The sequence below is a fragment of the Chiloscyllium plagiosum genome, unplaced genomic scaffold (assembly GCF_037043375.1).
Source record: "Chiloscyllium plagiosum isolate Xiang-an unplaced genomic scaffold, Cpla_swu_hap1 HiC_scaffold_26, whole genome shotgun sequence".
In the NCBI taxonomy this organism is placed as follows: domain Eukaryota; kingdom Metazoa; phylum Chordata; class Chondrichthyes; order Orectolobiformes; family Hemiscylliidae; genus Chiloscyllium; species Chiloscyllium plagiosum.
In genome coordinates this window covers 452874-470645 of record NW_028270164.1, presented here as the reverse complement: position 1 = coordinate 470645, position 17772 = coordinate 452874, and positions in this window count along the sequence as shown.

Below are 17772 nucleotides of genomic sequence, written 5' to 3'. Positions count from 1 at the left end.
ATCGAAGGAGGTTTCAGGGGGTTCTGGACAAGTTGAGCATGTGGGTAAGCACATGGCAGGTGCTGTATAAGATGAATAAATGTAAACCTATACAATTCTGTGTGAAAAACAGAAGGGCAAGCTATTATTTACATAATGATACATTGGGAAGATCCAACAAAACCTGGGTGTCCTTATATACCAGTCAATGAAAGTAAACGGGCAAATGTAGCAAGGGGTGAGAAAAGCTAGTGTTAAATTAGCCTTCATGCAAAAGGATTTGAGTTGACAAGTAGGGATGCCTTACTGCAGTTATACAGGGCCATGGTGAGATCAAACCTGGAGTATGGTGTGCAGTTTTGATCTCCCCACCTAAGAAAGAATAAATGCCATAGAGGGAATGCATCAGAGGTTCATTAAGCTGATACAGGATTGTCATATAAACAGAGATTCGTTCAACTGTGTCTGTATTCACTGAAGTTCAGAGGATGAAAAGGGATTGGATTGAAACAAAATAAATTCCAATAGGGCTTGACAGACTAGATGTAGGGAGGATGTTTCCCTTGGTTGTGGAGTCTAGAACCAGAGGGCACAGTCTCAGGTATGGGGTAGGCCACTTAGGACTGAGGTGAGGAAATATTTCTTCATTCAGAGGGTGGTCAACCTGTGGAAATCATTACCACAGAAGGCTGCGGCAGCCAGGTCAGTGTACATTCAGAAATGGGATTGATGTATTTTAACACAAGAACGTAGGAGCCAGGAGCAGGAGTAGGCCGTCTGGCCCATCGAGCCTGCTCCGCCATTCAATAAGATCATGTTGATCTTCTCATGGACTCAGTTCCACTTACTCACTCTCTCACCATATCCCTTAATTTGCTTACTGTTCAAAAAAATCTATCTTAGCTTTAAAAACGTTTACTGAAGTAGCGTCAACTACTTCCCTGGGCAGGGAATTCCACAGATTCACAACCCTCTGGGTGAAGACGTTCCTTCCCAATTCAATCCTAAATCTGCTCCCTCTAATCTGGAGGCTATGTCCTCTTGTCCTAGTTTCACCCACCAGTGGAAACATCCTCTCTACTTCTCTCTTATCTATTCCCTTCATAATTTTATATGTTTCTATAAGATCCTCTCTCATTCTTCTAAATTCCAATGAATATAATCCTTATCTACTCAGTCTCTCCTCATAAGTGAACCTCCTCAATTCTGGAATCAACTTAGTGAACCTCCTCTGCTCCCCCTCCAGTGCGAGTACATCCTTTCTCAAATAATGAGACCAAAACTGCACACAGTACTCCAGGTGTGGCCTGACCAGCACCCTGTACAGCTGAAATAAAACTTCTCTGCTTTTAAACTCAATCCCTTTAGCAATGAAGGACAAAATTCCATTTGCCTTCCTAATTACTTGCTGTACCTGCAGACCAACCGCCTGTGATTCATGCACAAGGACACCCAGGTCCCACTGCATAGCAACATGCAGAACTTTTTACCATTCAAGGAATAATCCTTTTTACAGTTACTCCTACTCAAATGGATGACTTCACATTTATTAACATTGTATTCCATCTGCCAGACCTTTGCCCATTCACTTGAACTGTCTATGTTCCTATGTTTCACAGTCCTCTGCACACTTCGCTCTGCTATTCATCTTCGCGTCATCTGCAAAGTTTGTCGCACTACACATGATCCCCAACTCCAAATCATCAACATAAATTGTGAATCAAAGGCATCAAAGGGTATAGGGAAGGAACGGGAAAATGGCAATGATATGGAGGATCGGCTATGATCTTGTTAAATGGGGTAGAAGCCTTGAAAGGCCAAATGGCCTACTCCTGCCCCAAGTTTCCAGGTTTAAAGTTAATAATCATTAATAGTTCTGCATAGGCAGCAAGAGGATCTAGGCACCTTTTCAAAAAAAAACTTTAAAGGATATAATCTCTGGATTATTATGTGAGTCACATGCAAATTGGCATACTTTAATAGTATACCTTCCTAAAAGCATTGCGGGTGAACGTACAGCATGTGGACTGCAGCAGTTCAAGAAGGCAGCTCAGCATCACTTTCTCAAGCATCACAACTAGGGATGGGCAATAAACCAAGCCAGCGTTGCCAAAGTCCCATTAAATAATTTTTAAAAAAGATTTGCATCACAGGTTGACTATGGTTAAGAAGAGCTGCATAGTTAAAGGTGAATAGCAAGGGTTGCTTTTCCTCAGCTGGGGATACTTTAAAGCTGAGAGGAGAAAGATTTAAAAGGAACCTGAGGGGCAACTTCTTCACACAGAGGGTGGTTTAGATGTGAAATAAACTATCAAGGAAGTGGTTGATGCAGGTGCAGTTACAACATTTGAAAGACATTTGGACAGGTACACAAATAGGAATGGTTTAGAGAGATATAGGCCAAACACAGGCAAGTGGGACTAGTTTAGTTTGGGAAACTTGGTCGACATGGATCAGTTGGACCGAAGGGTCTGTTTCTGTGCTGGAGAACTGTATGATTCTATAAAATCCTTTCCATAGTGTGGATCTATAGACACGCTCACCAAGATCCCTCTGCTCCTCTGTACTTCCTAGAGTACTTTCCATTCAATGTGTATGGCCCTGTGTTATTAGTCCTCCCAAAATGAGTCATCTCACATGTTTCAGGATTAAATTCAATTTGCTGCTGTCTGCCCATCTGACCAGCTACTCTATTTAGTCTTGTAGTCTGAGGCTTTCCTACTTGCTTTTTACTACTGGTGGCATGAGGTCTTCGTGGTTAATACTGTTGTCTCACAGCGCCAGGGACCCGGGTTTGATTCCACCCTCAGGTGACGTCTGTGTGGAGTTTGTACATTCTCTCAGTGTCTGCACGGATTTCCTTCCACAGTCTAAAGGTATACAGGTTAGGTCGTTTGGCCATGGGAAAAGGCAGGGTTACCGGTATGGGGTAGGTGGGTGCTCTTCAGAGAGGCAGTGTGGACTCGATTAGCCGAATGGCCTGCTTCCATACTGTACCGATTTTATGATGGCACACCACCAATTTTCATGTCATCTGTGAACTTACTGATCTACCTCCTACATCTATTTCTATCATTAATGCACACATCAAACAGGAAGGAACCCAGCATTAAACCTTGTGGTACACCTGTAAGCCAGTGAAACAGGCTTCTGTTCACAACCACCTACAACCATTAACATCTCCCTCTGGCTATCAAGCCAATGTTTGAGCCAATTTATCATTTTTCCCTGAATCCCACGGGCTCTCAGCTTCTTGACCAGTCTTCCATGTTGTAACCTATCAAAAGCCTAACTGAAGCCCACGTAAGACTACATCCCTTGCACCACCCTCAACCAAACGGCTAGTCACCACCTCAACAAACTTATTTAAACCTGACAGATATAATCTCCACTGACAAAGCCATGCAGACTATTCTTGGTAAATACTTACCTCTCCAAGTGGAGATGAATGTTATTGCCAGACTTTTTTCCAATATATTCCATGTTGTAGATATTAGACTCATTTGCCAGTAGTTTTCTAGCTTATGTCTGCCTCCCTTCTTGAACAATGATAACACTTTACCTGTCTTCTGTGGCCAGAGAGGATTTGAACATTAATGACAGAACCTCAGTAATCTCCTCCCATTCTCCCACATCCCACCTGAGATTCAGCTCCTCTGGCCTTTGGATTTCTCCACATTTAAACATGCTCAAACCAAGAACACATCCTCCCTCTCAATGCTAGGGCTTTTTAAAAAAGTATATCCTGGGCTTTATACCTATGTTGTCTTTCTCTACAGTCAATACAGATACGAAGTACTCATTTAAATTTCATCTGTCTCTGGCTCCATATACAAATTGCTATTACAATCCCTGATGTGCCCTGCTCTTTCCCTTTGGATTATCTCTTACCTGCCCTCAATCTCTTCATTGAAAACTGCCGCCATGACATTGGCCTTCTCAATTTCTCTGCTACTCTCATCCACTCTAACCTGTCCCCTTTTGAAATTGCTGCAATTCACACTCTCAGGTCAAATCCTAACTTTGTTATCAAACTCACTGACAAAGGTAGTGTTGTTGTAGTCTGGCACAGTGATCTTTACTCTATGGAGGCTCAATGTCAACTCTCTGTCAACTACCTGTCCCAGACCATAACCTCACATCCAAACATCAAGCCATCATTACCAGGACTGTCACCAACCTCATTACCTCCAGAGATCTTCCCCCACTGCTTCCAATCTTACAGTCTCCCAACCCCAGACAGCCCGCTTCTGCCTCCTTCCCAAAATCCACAGACCAGACTGCCCCAGGATGCCCATCGTATCAGCCTGGTCCTGCCCCACTGAGCTCATTTCCACCTACCCTGACTCCATATTCTCTCCATTTGTCCAGACCCTGCCCATCTATATCCATGAGTCCTCTGAAGCCCTCCACCATATTGACAATTTCCAGTTCCCTGGCCAACTGATGCCTGTTCACCATGAACGTCCAATCCCTCTGTATCTCTATTCCCCACCGGGATGGTCTGTGAGCTCTCATCTTTTTCCTTGACCAGAGGCCTGAACAATCCCCATCCATCACAAATGTCCTCTGCTTTGCCAAACTTGTTCTCACATTGAATAATTTCTCTTTTAATTCATCTCACTGCTACCATGTCAAAGGAGTGGCTCTGGGCACCCGCATGGGTCATGGACTCATTGAACTGTAGAATGGAAACAGACTCTTCAATCCAACTTGTCCATGTCAACCAGATATCCTTAATTAATCTAGTCCCATTTGCCAACACTTGGCCTATATCCATCTAAACCCTTTCCTATTCATATACCCATCTGGATGCCTTTTAAATGCTGTAATTGTACCAGCCTTCACCACTTCCTTGGGCAGCTCCACAGTTAAAACTTTATTGCTGGAACAGCACAGCAGGTCAGGCAGCATCCAGGGAACAGGAGATTCGACGTTTCGGGCACAGGCCCTTCTTCAGGAAGGAAGGGCCTGTGCCCGAAACGTCGAATCTCCTGTTCCCTGGATGCTGCCTGACCTGCTGTGCTGTTCCAGCAATAAAGTTTCAACTTTGATCTCCAGCATCTGCAGACCTCACTTTCTCCAGCTCCACAGTTATGCATCTTTAATGGGTATGTAGAACAATCCTGGGTAGTCGTACACTGGCCCCTCCCACAACTCTTTGTGCGGTACATCAACTTCTGTTTTTGGTTTCTCTTCATGCTCCCATCTGGACCTTGAAAACTTGTTCATTTTGCCTCCAATATCCAACTCTCTATAACTGTTACATCATTCATTTTCGACACTTCTCTTCCTTTCCTTAACCTCTCTGTCTCCATTTCAGGGAACAAAGTGTCATCTGCCATTCACTACAAAGCCACTGACTCTCACAGCTACCTTCACTATAACTTATCACACCCCACAACCTACAAGGACTCCATCTTATTCTCCCTAATCCTTTACCTACATTGTATCTGTTAAGATGATACCACCTTCCCCATCAGCGCTGCTGACATGGCTTCCTTCTTCAAAAATCGAGGTTTCCCACCCACTGTGGTTGACAGGGCCCTCAACTGCATCCAACCTATCACCTGTGCTTCTGCCCTTGCCCCTTCCCATCATGCACAGCAGCATGATCAGGTCCCCCTTGTCCTCACTTTTCATTCCACCAGACTCCGCATTTAAAAGGATCAGTCTACACCATTTCAGCCAACTCCAGCAGAACGCCACCACCAAACACATCTTCTCCTCACTCCCCCCATCTGCATTTTGCACAGATTATTCTCTCCAGGCCACCCTAGCCCATTCCACAATCACCAACACCACCCCTCTCCCCCAACCCTCCACAATATCTTCCCATGTAACCGCAGAAGGTGCAACAGCCGCTCCTTCAACTCCTCCCTGCTCACATCAAGGGGCCCAGTCTTTCCAGATGAAATAGCATTTTCCCTGCACTCCCTCCAATCTTGTGTATTGTATTCACCACACCCAATGTGGTCTACTCTACATTGGAGAAACCAAACACAGTCTGGGTGCTCGCTTTGCAGAACACCTCCAGTCTGTGCTCAAGGAGGACCCCCACTTTCGCATAGCCGGTCATTTTAATACAGCGTCCTGCTCACACGTCCAAATATCTGTCCTCGGCATGCTGCAGTGGTCCAGTGAATCCCAGTGAAAACTGGAGGAATAACACAGCTTCTTCAGACTGGGCACTTTATAACCTCCTGGGCTCAATACAGAGTTCAACACCTTCAACACGGAGTTCAACACCTTCAACTGTGATCTTTCCCCTTCTGTTTGCTTTGCTTGTTATATTCTCTCTGTACTCTCTCTCCCCTCCCCCTACTCCAGTGGGACTGTCTGTTCTTGCCAGTCTGATAGTTAAACACATCATTCTTCTGTCATTTCACATTCCATTCACTCAATCTGAACTATCAAGATCCTTTCTCCGCACCCCCCCACCCCAAACTCCAAAATTCCCTCCCCTCCATGACAGCATAAATGCTGCCCCTCCACACTTCACTTCAGCTCTGATGAAGAGTCATCTAGACTCAAAATATTAGCTTGCTCTCTCTATGGATACTCCCTGTTGTGATCTCCAGCATATTTTGTTTTCAGCTTTGGATAATCCTTTATTTTTTCACTGGTACTTTTTTTTTGTAATGCTCCCTCCTCACTCTCCTGATTTCCTTGTGCAACTCTGGGATATTTCTCTATCTCTAGTGCTTCTGATATTTTGAGCCCATGGTATTTACCCCATCCAATCTTGTTCAGCCCTTGACATTCAGAGTTCTCCGCACTTACTGTTCCCATCCCTCAACTTTACAGGAACATGTTGGCCCTGCACTCTTCCTATTACCCTTTTAAACATCCAGCCCCTGCTCCGCTGTTGATTTTCCTGTAAGTAGCTCCTCTCAGTCCACTTTGGCCAGTTCCTATCTTAGTATAACATGAGCTTCTATTCCAGCTCATCTTTGTCCTTTACCATAACCACTTCAGATCTTATTGAATTAGAGTCACTGTCACCAAAACTCTCCCCCCACTGCCACATTTACATCTTGCCCAGCTTCATTCCAGAAAACTACACTTTCCTATGATGCCAATCACACTTCCTTCAAACTCTGCCAAACAGTTATGGAGGGGTGCTCCTATTTGCAATGGACCCCTGTTGTCCCAGAAGTAATAATTTGCATAACATTCATGTACATTCAAGAGAAACAGGAGGCTGGGAAAAGGTATCAGCATAGCTACTAACAAGACATTGGTACAATAGTGAGATGATCTTAGTTCAAAATAATAGCATCAGTTAAGGTTGGAACTAAAAAAAAACAAGAGGCAATGTTTGGTGGTATATAATGTAAATTACAACATAAATCAGGAAATTGTTGGTGGTATGTAACAAGGATAATACAGTCATCATAAAGGATTTTGACACATATAGACTGAAGCCGTGAAGGACAAATTGCCTGCAGATTTGGAAATTACATTAAATGTACAACATTAATGGCTGACGTTTAAAGAACTTACATAGTTTACAACAAAAATCCATTTCATTGTGTTACGATTAAGTTAACAAAAGAAAGCAAGAATCGTATTTGATCAAATGAGAACGCCCATAAAGTTGCCAAACAAAACAGCAAATCTGATGATTGGGATGATTTTAGAATTTTGCAAAGGAGAACAAAAAAAATTAAAATTAAAGAGAGAAATAAAGAAATAGCAATAAATATAAAAACTGTAGAAGTTCTTTTGGTTGTGGCCAGACGGGCTGCTCAAAATGATGAATTAATGAAAATGGGCAATAAACAAGGCATGCTGGGAAATTGAGACAAGCCTTGGCCAAAAGTGGGCAGCATGGTGGCTCAGTGGTTAGCACTGCTGCCTCATAGCACCATGGACATAGGTTTGATTCCTGCCTCGGGTGACTGTGTGAAGTTTACACATTCTCTCCATGTCTGCGTGGGTTTCTGCCCACAGTCCAAAGATGTGCAGGTTAGGTGAATTGGCCGTGCTAAGTTGCCCATAATGTTCAGGGATGTGTAGGTTAGATGCATTACTTAGGGGTAAATGTAGAGTAGTAGGATAGGGGAATGGGTCTGGTGGGTGACTCTTTGAAGAGTCAGCATGGATTTGTTGGGCTGAATGGCCTGTTTCCTGCCGGGATTCTATGATTTGGAAGTGCTGGTGTCGGACTGGGGTGTACAAAGTTAAAAATCACACAACACCAGGTTATAGTCCAACAGGTTTATTTCGAAACACTAGCTTTTGGAGCACCGCTCCTTCATCGGGTGGTTGTGTAGAAAATGAAAAGTGACTGTGCTCAAAGACTCTGGAGTAAACAAGCTGCAGAATCCAGACAGGCTGCAGCTAAAGATAAAGACCATTGACCCAGCAGCTGCAGACAATACAATGTACAATTGAATTTGACAGGAACGAGATCGAACTGAATGACATCCCCAGGTCAATCAGAAACAGTTGTTTACCAGACACAGGGGCACCTCATACCTTTATTTGGAAAGGACTATCTGACCCATGCGCGCCTAATACCTCCAGGAATGGATGCTCATGGACCACCCTGCATCGCCTGATAGGATCCAATTGATCAGGGTGATTGAGGGGCAGTAACTCGAGACCAACCACCATGAAGGGAAGACAGTCCTAGGGCCACCAGGAGAAGACAACCAGATGATCATCGCCACATGGATCAAGGCCAAGATCTAGCATGCTGGGATATGATCATCCAGATTTAAGGTAAAGTACAAGACAGTTGATTAGATCTGTAGTGTAAATTGTGTTAAAGTAATAAATGATAATATTTATTTAAGAGTCAACTCAGTTTCTTTGCTTAATACAAGTGTTTAAACAAACTATGTGGTGACAGTGTGTAAAATAGAAAGGTTAGAAGAGCCCAGCAAGTCAGGTACCAGCAGGAGTTGAGAAATTGGTTTTTTGGGTATAACCTTTCTTCAGGACTAGGGGTGAGGGTAGGTGGAGTTGTAGATAAGGAGAAGGGGGGTGGGAAGGGCAGAGTGGTGAGGTAGTGATAGGTGAATACAGGTAGTCGGTACAAACTGTTAGGTCCACAGGAGGAATGAATCCAGTTGGTAGCTGGAAAGTGGGGTCAGTGGGAGGGATGGAAGGGAGGAGGTGGGGCAGCAAAGGGAGTTGGGGGAGTAGTGAGAAGGTTATTTGAAATTGAACAACTCAATATTGAGTCCTCCGGGCTGTAGGCTGCTTAGGCGGAAGATGAGGTGTTGTTCCTCCTACAATACCTCATCTCCTGTCTGGGCAGCCGACAGCCTGAAGGACTCCACATCGAGTTCTCCAATTTCAAATAACATCCCTTCCCATCCCATCACTCCCTTTGCTGCCCCACCTCCTCCCTTCCATCCCTCCCACTAGCCCCTCCTTCCAGCTACCAACCAGATTCATTCCTCCTATAGACCTAACAGTTTGTACCTACTACCTGCGTTCATCTATCACTACCTCCCCACCCATAACCCTTCCCCCATCTTCTATTTATCTGCAGCTCCCCTTACCTCTCCCTCCAGTCCTGAAGGATTATACCCAAAACGTCGACTTCTCCACCTCCTGATGCTACCTGGCTTGCTGTGTTCTTCCAGCCTCCTGCTTATCAACTTTGGATTCCAACACCTACAGTTTTTTTTTGTCACTAACTGAAATAGAAAAGTTGAGCAAATAGAAATGTGGGTCCATTACAAGTCAAGAAAGAAGAATTTATAATGGGGAATATGAAATAACAAAACTAAAACAGACTCTGTCTCCCGAACTTCATGGACAAAAATCCTACTAATCTCCAAGTAGTATTGGAGAATCTCAGAATTAAAGCATTTTGGGTAATCCGAGATAGAGGATAGGACAAAAATGTGGCTGTCAGAGTTGCTCCTTTTTTGAGGTATTTTGGGTGTTTGAGGTGATTTCCTAAAATTCCAAGAGCAGCAATTACTGTTTTATAAGCTGTTGCATTGTTTTGGAACTTTGGGGGAGAAAACATCAAAACAATGGCTTTTTAAAAAGGAAGACAGACAAAGGCAGTCACCAGATGGTCAGAGAAAGAAACCTATCCTGCTGTCTGACACAGCAGTGAATCTGTACAGTTACTGCCTTTGCTGTTTGAGTTCAAGTACCACTGGACATTGGAGTGATGTAGGAAAAATTAAACAGCAAAATTCTCAGCTGACCTTGGAGGAACCTGTGTGGGAGAGCTCACAGCACAGGAACAGTTAAGTGCATAGATTTTAAATGTAGCCTTGCTGCAAATCTACAATAGTGAGTATAGGGGGTTCCTTCTTGATTATATGTTTTACTGATATCTGTCCCTTGATTAAATTTTTAAAATATATTAAGTTTGCCTGGAGCAGTATCTTTTTACAGCAAGAAGACAGTGCTATTTTCTGGGTCTGTAGATTGTGAAGGAGCAAATATGACCTTGAGTAGAATGATGTGCTCTTCCTGTCAGATGTGGGAGTTTCCATGTTGCTGATGATTATGTCTGCAGGAAACGTTTTTGGTTGCAAATCCTATCAGATTACATGGATTAGTTGGAATGGCAGTTAGAGGCAATGAGGAATTTACAACAGCTAGGAGGTATGATGGATGGCAGTTATAGGAAGGAAGAAAAGCCGCAGAGACAGTCAGGTCAATGAGTTAACTCCAGGAAAGGTAGGAGGAGTAGACAGGTAGTGCAGGAGTCTCCTGTGGCTATCCCTATCTCAGACAAGTATGCTGTTTTGGAAAATGTAGGGGGTGATGGACTTTCAAGAGAATGTAGCAAAAACAGCCAAGTCTCTGGCACCGAGAATGGCTCTAACGTAATGATGGGTACATCTGGTTCGAAGCGATCGATTGTGATATTGGACTCTCTAGTCAGAGGCACAGACAGACATTTCCGCAGCCGGCAATGAGGAATCAGAATGGTGTGTTGCCTCCCTGATGTCAGATTCAGAAGGGTGCACAATGTTCTCAAAGGGGAAAGAGACTAGCAGGAGGTCATTGTACACATTGGAGCCAATGACATATGAAGGGAAAATGAGATTCTAAAGGGAGAATATAGAAAGTTGGGCAGGAATTTAAAAAGGAGGTCCTCGAGGGTAGTAATATCTGGATTACTCCCGGTGCTACAAGCTAGTGAGAGTAGGATTAGGAGGATAGAGCAGATGAATACATAGCTGAGGAGCTGGTACATGGGAGAAGGATTCACATTTTTGGATCATTGGATTCTCTTCTGGGGTAGAAGTCACCTATACAAGAAGGACGGATTGCTCCCGAATTGGAAGGGGACTAATATACTGGCAGGTAGAGTTGCTCAAGAGGATTTAAACTAGGGGGGTTGGAATCCAGGGAGATAGTGAAGAAGGAGATCAACCTGAGAGTGGTACAGAAGCGAGTCAGTCAGGGCGGGCAGGGACAAAGCAGAGAACAAGGGAGGACTGATAAATTAAGCTGCATTTATTTCAATGCAAGAGGCCTAAAAGGAAAGGCAGGTGAACTCAGGGCATGGTTAGGAACTTGGGATTGGGATATCATAGCAATTACAGAAACATGGCTCAGGGAAGGACAGGACTGGCAGCTTAATGTTCCAGGATACAAATGCTACAGGAAGGATAGAAAAGGGGGCGAGAGGAGAGGGAGTGGTGTTTATGATATAGTATTACTACTGTACTTAGGGAGGATATTCCTGGGAATATATCCAGGGAAGTTATTTGGCTGAAACCGAGAAATAAGAAAGGGATGATCACCTTATTGGGATTGTATTACAGAGCCCTTCAATAGTCAGCAGAAAATTGAGAAACAAATTTGTAAGGACATCTATAAGAATAATAGGGTGGTTATGGTAGGTGATTTTAACTTTCTTTTAACCTTAACAGATCTAAAAGTTGCAGTTCTAAATTTGAGGAAGGCCAATTTTGACGGTATTAGGCAAGGACTTTCAAAAGCTGATTTGAGGCAAATGTTTGCTGGAAAACAGGAAGCTTTCAGAAATGCGATAACGAGAATCCAGAGACAGTATATTCCCATTAGGGTGAAAGGAAAGGCTTGTAGGTTTAGGGAATGGTGGATGACGAGAGAAATTGAGGTTTTGGTTAAGGGATAGGAAGTATATATCAGGTATAGACAGGATAGATCAAGTGAATCCTTAGAAGAGTATAAAGGCAGTTAGGAGTATACTTAAGAGAGAAATCAGGAGGGCAAAAAGGGGACATGAGATAGCTTTGGCAAATAGGGTTAAGGAGATTCCAAAGGGATTCTACAAATACATTAAGGACAAAAGGGTAACTACAGAGAGAATATGGCCCTTCAAAGATCAGCAAGGCAGATTATGTGTAAAGCTGTAGGAGATGGGGGAGATACTAAATGAGTATTCTCCATCAGTGTTTACTGTGGAGAAGGACATGCAAGGTAAAGAATGTGGTGACATCTTTTTAAAACAACCATATTAGAGAGGAGTGGTGCTGTATGCATAATGGTGGATAAATCCCGGGACCTGATTAGATGTACCTTAGAATTCTGTGAGAAGAAAGGGAAGTGATTGCTGGGGACCTTACTGAGATATTTGTATCATCAATAGTTATAGGTGAGATGCTGGAAGACTGGAAGTTGGCTAACATGGTGCCACTACTTAAGAAATGTGGCAAGGAAAAGCCAGAGGTCTAAAGACCTGTGAGCCTGACATCGGTGGTGTGCAAACTGTTGGAGGGAATCCTGAGGGACAGGATTTACATCCAGTTGGAAAGGCAAGGACTGATTAGGGATAGTCAACACTGTTTTTTGCATGCAAAATCGTGTCTCATGAATTTCATTGAGTTTTGTGAAGAAGTAATGAAGTGGATTGATGAGGGCAGAGTGGTGGATGTGATCTTATATGGACTTCAATAAGGTGTTCAACAAGGTTCCCCATGGGAGACTGATTAGCAAGGTTAGATATCATGGAATACAAGGAGAACTAGCCATTTGGATACAGAACTGGCTCAAAGGTAGAAAACAGAGGGTGGGGTGGAGGGTTGCTTCTCAGACTGGAGGCCTGTGACCAGTGGAGTGCCACAAGGATCGGTGCTGGGTCCAGTACCTTTGGTCATTTATGGAAGTAAGTTTGTTTGCTGAGCTGGAAGGTTAATTTTCAGATATTTCGTCACCATGCTAGGAAACATCTTCAGTGAGCCTTTGGATGAAGCCCACTGTGTCCGGAGGCTCAATGAAGGTGTTACCTATTATGGTGACGAAATGTCTGGAAATGAACCTTCCAGCTCAGTGAACAAACCTACATTCAGAACCTCAACCTGAGCTACAAATCTTCTCAAAACTCGTTTGGTCATTTATATAAATGAATTAGATGTGAACATAGGAGGTATAGTTAGTAAGTTTGCAGATGACACTGAAATTGGAGGTGTAGTGGACAGCAAAGAAGGTTACCTCAGAGTACAACAGGCTCTTGATCAGATAGGCCAATGGGCTGAGGAGTGGCGGATAGAGTTTAATTTATATAAATGCGAGGTGCTGCATTTTGGAAAGAAATATCATAGCAGGACTTATACACTTAATGGTAAGGTCCTGGGGAATGTTGCTGAACAGAGCCCTTGTAGTGCAGGTTCATAGCTCCTTGAAAGTGGATAGATAGGATAGTGAAGATGGTGTTTGTTATGCTTTCCTTTATTGGTCAGAGTATTGATTACAGGAGCTGGCAGGACATGTTGCGGCTATACAGGACATTGGTCAGGCCACATTTGTAATATTGCATGCAATTGTGGTCTGTTGTGAATCTTGAAAGGGTTTAGAAAGGATTTACAAGGATGTTGCCAGGGTTGGAGGATTTGGGCTATAGGGAGAGGTTGAATAGGCTGGGGCTGTTTTCCCTTGAGCGTTGAAGGCTGAGAGGTGACCTTATAGAGGTCTATAAAATCATGAGGGGCATGGATAGGTTAAGTAGACAAAGTATTTTCCTGGAGTGGGAGAGTCCAGAACAAGAGGGCATAGGTTTAAGGTGAGAGGAGAAAGATTTAAAAGGGACCTAAGGGGCAACGTTTTCGCACAGAGGTTGTTGTGTGTATGGAATGAGCTGCCAGAGGAAGTGGTGGAGATTGGTACAATTACAGCATTTAAAGGCATTTGGATGGGTATATGAATAGGAAGGGTTTAGAGGGATATGGGCCAGGTGCTGGCAAATGGGACTAAATTAGATTAGGATATCTGGTTGGCATGGACTATTTGGATCAAAAGGTCTGTTTCCGTGCTGTACATCTATACGACTCTATTCACAATCTATATAAAAATGATTTGAATATGGGATTAAACATAATATTTCCAAGTTTGCAGATGACACCAAGCTAGATGGTAGTGAGAGCTATGAGGAGGATGCATTGATGGTTCAAGGGGATTTGACGACACTAGATGAGTGGACAAAAAATTGGCAGAGAGTTGACAAAATGGAGAAATGTGAAAATATCCACCTTGGCAGGAAAAACAAAGAGTATATGTTGGGAAATGTTTAACGACAAAGAGACATGGATGTTCACTCATGAGTCACAAAGTAAACAGGTAGATACAGTGAACAATTAAGAAGGACCTTCCAAACCCATGATCACTACCATCTACAAGGACAAGGGAAACAGTTGCATGGAAACACCACCACCTGCAAGTTCTCCACTGAGCCCCACTCACAATCCTGGCTTGGAAGTATATTGCTATAACTTCAGTGTTGTTAGGTCAGAATCCTGGATGTCTCTTTGCAATGGCATTATGGTCAGCCTGGACCTGCACTGTAGTTGTTCAAGGCGGCAGCTTAGCACGACTTTCTCCAGGGAAACTAGAGGAAGGCTATAAATGCGAGCCCAGCCAACAATGCCCACATCCCATGAATAAATAAAATATTGGAGTAACAATGTAGAAATCTGAAAGGTGATGAAAAATACAAGTACTATCTCTACAGCCACTTCTTTCAACACTCAGATGTAGATCAGTAGATTCAGGGGAAAATGTTACCTTATTATGGATATTAACTACCTTCCAGTTTTGCTTACACCAATCCTTACTGGACTTCCACGGACGATACTTGGAGTATTGCCTGCAGCTTGGTCTTCTTGCCTAAGGAAAGATATACCTGCTGTACAGCCAGTGCAATAAAGGTAAAAGGCCCCTTATCCCCATGAATAGACAATGAGGTAAGTTCCATATCCCACACATCCAATTTACCCATTTCAGCAGGGGAACAGTCTGGCAGGGCGGGGAGAGAGAGAGTGAGAGAGGAAAGAGAAGGGGGGGTGGGTGGGAAGAGAGGGAGAAAAGATTAAGGAAGAACTGGGGAATCTTTTGTACTCATCCTGTCTCCTAAAGCACATTATCAATCTTACCAACCAGCTGCAGCTAGTGCAAGTCTTTGTCTGCCATCTGGAATGCTGTAGTTCCCATCACACTGCTCCTCAGTGGACACTGAGCAACAGTCTAGGGCAGTAATGAAATAAATAACTCCAATTGTCAGTGTCCAGATTAAATTGTTTTTTAAGATTCCCTACAGTGTGGAAACAGGCCCTCCGACCTAACCAGTCCACACCGACCCTCCAAAGAGTAACCCACCTAGATCCATTTCACCTTGACTAAGGCAGCTAACACTACGGGCAATTTTAGCATGGCCAATTCACCTGACCTGCACATCTTTGGACTGTGGGAGGAAACCGGAGCACCCGGAGGAAACCCACGCAGACACGGGGAGAATGTGCAAACTCCACACAGTCAGTCACCCTCGGCTAGGATCAAACCTGAGACCCTGGTGCTGTGAGGCTGCAGTGCTAACCACTGAGCCACCGTGCCGCCCAAGTATTCATAAATACTTGGTCAGGATTGGGATTGCCCATCAATCTATTTCAATCTGAGACAAAGTTTTGCTACCAGGTTTTTGCAAATCTCTGTACAACTACACACTTCTCAAAAAACAGAACTTACACCGATCTTTGATCCACTAACTTGACTTTGGTCATTTTATTCCTCTTCAGCATCATTTTGCAATGTTGTGGGACTTCCCCTCAGCCAGAGTGACATTGCAGGGAGACAGAATAACATCAGCATCTTTAGCCACTTCAGCCACACCAATGATCAACTCTGTGACAACCTGGGGCACTGAACCCATCAGGGCAGTGAACTTTGATGTGGACCAGGATCAGGATACTAGGTATCTCAGCCCCTGGTCCCTGTCCCCCACTATTTATCTGTACTTCTTCTTAGTCCCAGGGGGTGAGGCTCAAATGTCTACACTTCAATGAGGCCTCAACAGAAGGAAACAGTAAATCAATCAATGTAAATCAGTGAACACAGATTCACCACAAAAAGACAAGAAACTTCTTCAGACAGAATAAAAACAAGAAATTTCTCTTCCCATACAATATATTCAATATACAATGAATATATACAGCACCACAAAGTAACAATAGCGTGAAAATATTCAGCGTAACATTTGTAAATTTTATCATTTAACATAATGTACACAGACATATACAGTTTCAATGTACAATATAAATATCTTTAGACTATTACCATGTTCTCTAAATCACACAAATGCCAAACTGGAATTAATTGTTGATCAATATTCCAACTATAAACACTAGAGTACAACAATTACGGGTAGATCTTAATCAGGAATAAGGAGTCCACTCCCAGTGGAATTTAACTCTATGGCTCTGATAACTCCTGGTAATATTATGCTTTAGTTCTGACCTTGAATGACTGAGTGGCACCAACACAGGAATAAAGGGGAGGATGGTCAGCAGATAAACTGGTGGAATAGTAATAGACAAATCTGCTGTGAAACTATTCCAAAACTTTGATAGGTAATTGCTGTTTTCTATTGCTCAATCTCTTTTCTCACATTGATTTGATTTAACATTAGTTTTATAGAACTTTTCTCATTAAAATCATATCTGCAAACTCTTGACTTTTGCCTTCTCATTGACACCAGAAGGTCCAATGACATTTGTGTATCGTAATCCATCCACCCTATGAAGGAGCTCAGTGCCACCCAGGTGCACGGTGTCATGACAATGTGATAAATTTGTAAAGACTGGAACTCAACAAAAAATACAAGGCACCAGGAGAAACTTGTGCTAATTATTTGACTGCAGTGCTACATGTTCTCAATAAGTGTCTCCTCTATGTTCCAAACGTTAAAACTGACTAACCTTGTGTATCTGTGCCAAGTAAGCAGGAGTCCCCTGAGAAATACAGGGATGATTGACACTGCAAAGCTAATAACTTTAAGCCTCATCTCTGCTGTTGACATTCCACTGATGTCTCTGTTTTGATCAATGTTTATATAGAGACTTGGTAGTGACTATGTCTAACGCATTAGCTACTTGTCAGTGCAACTAGTTAAGTGCCAGTAAATGTTCCTTTACAGTACATCCCCCAATATACTACTTAAAAGTCTCTCACCATCTACTCCCTTTCACACAGTCCAATACCAAGAGATGTCAGTCTGAACGAAGCATTACTTACTGCATTCACCTTAATTTAAAACATTAAATAGAATTCTCTTCCTCTTCTCCAGCCTGATAATACCAATTACAAACAGTAAATAAAAGCAGTAGGCTTTTTGGCCCTTTGAGTTTACTCTGCCTTTCAATATGATCATCCAAAAGTTGCGATTTCAAATAAACTGTTGAACTATAAACTGGTGTTGTCTGACTTCTGAACTAGAGTTTACATATCCACTGGCCCCACCTGGAGTTGAAGGATTGTACTGCAAGCAAGCTCCCTCCTGCCCCACATTTTCTTACATCTAGTTAATACATCTGCTTAAGTGTAAAGAAT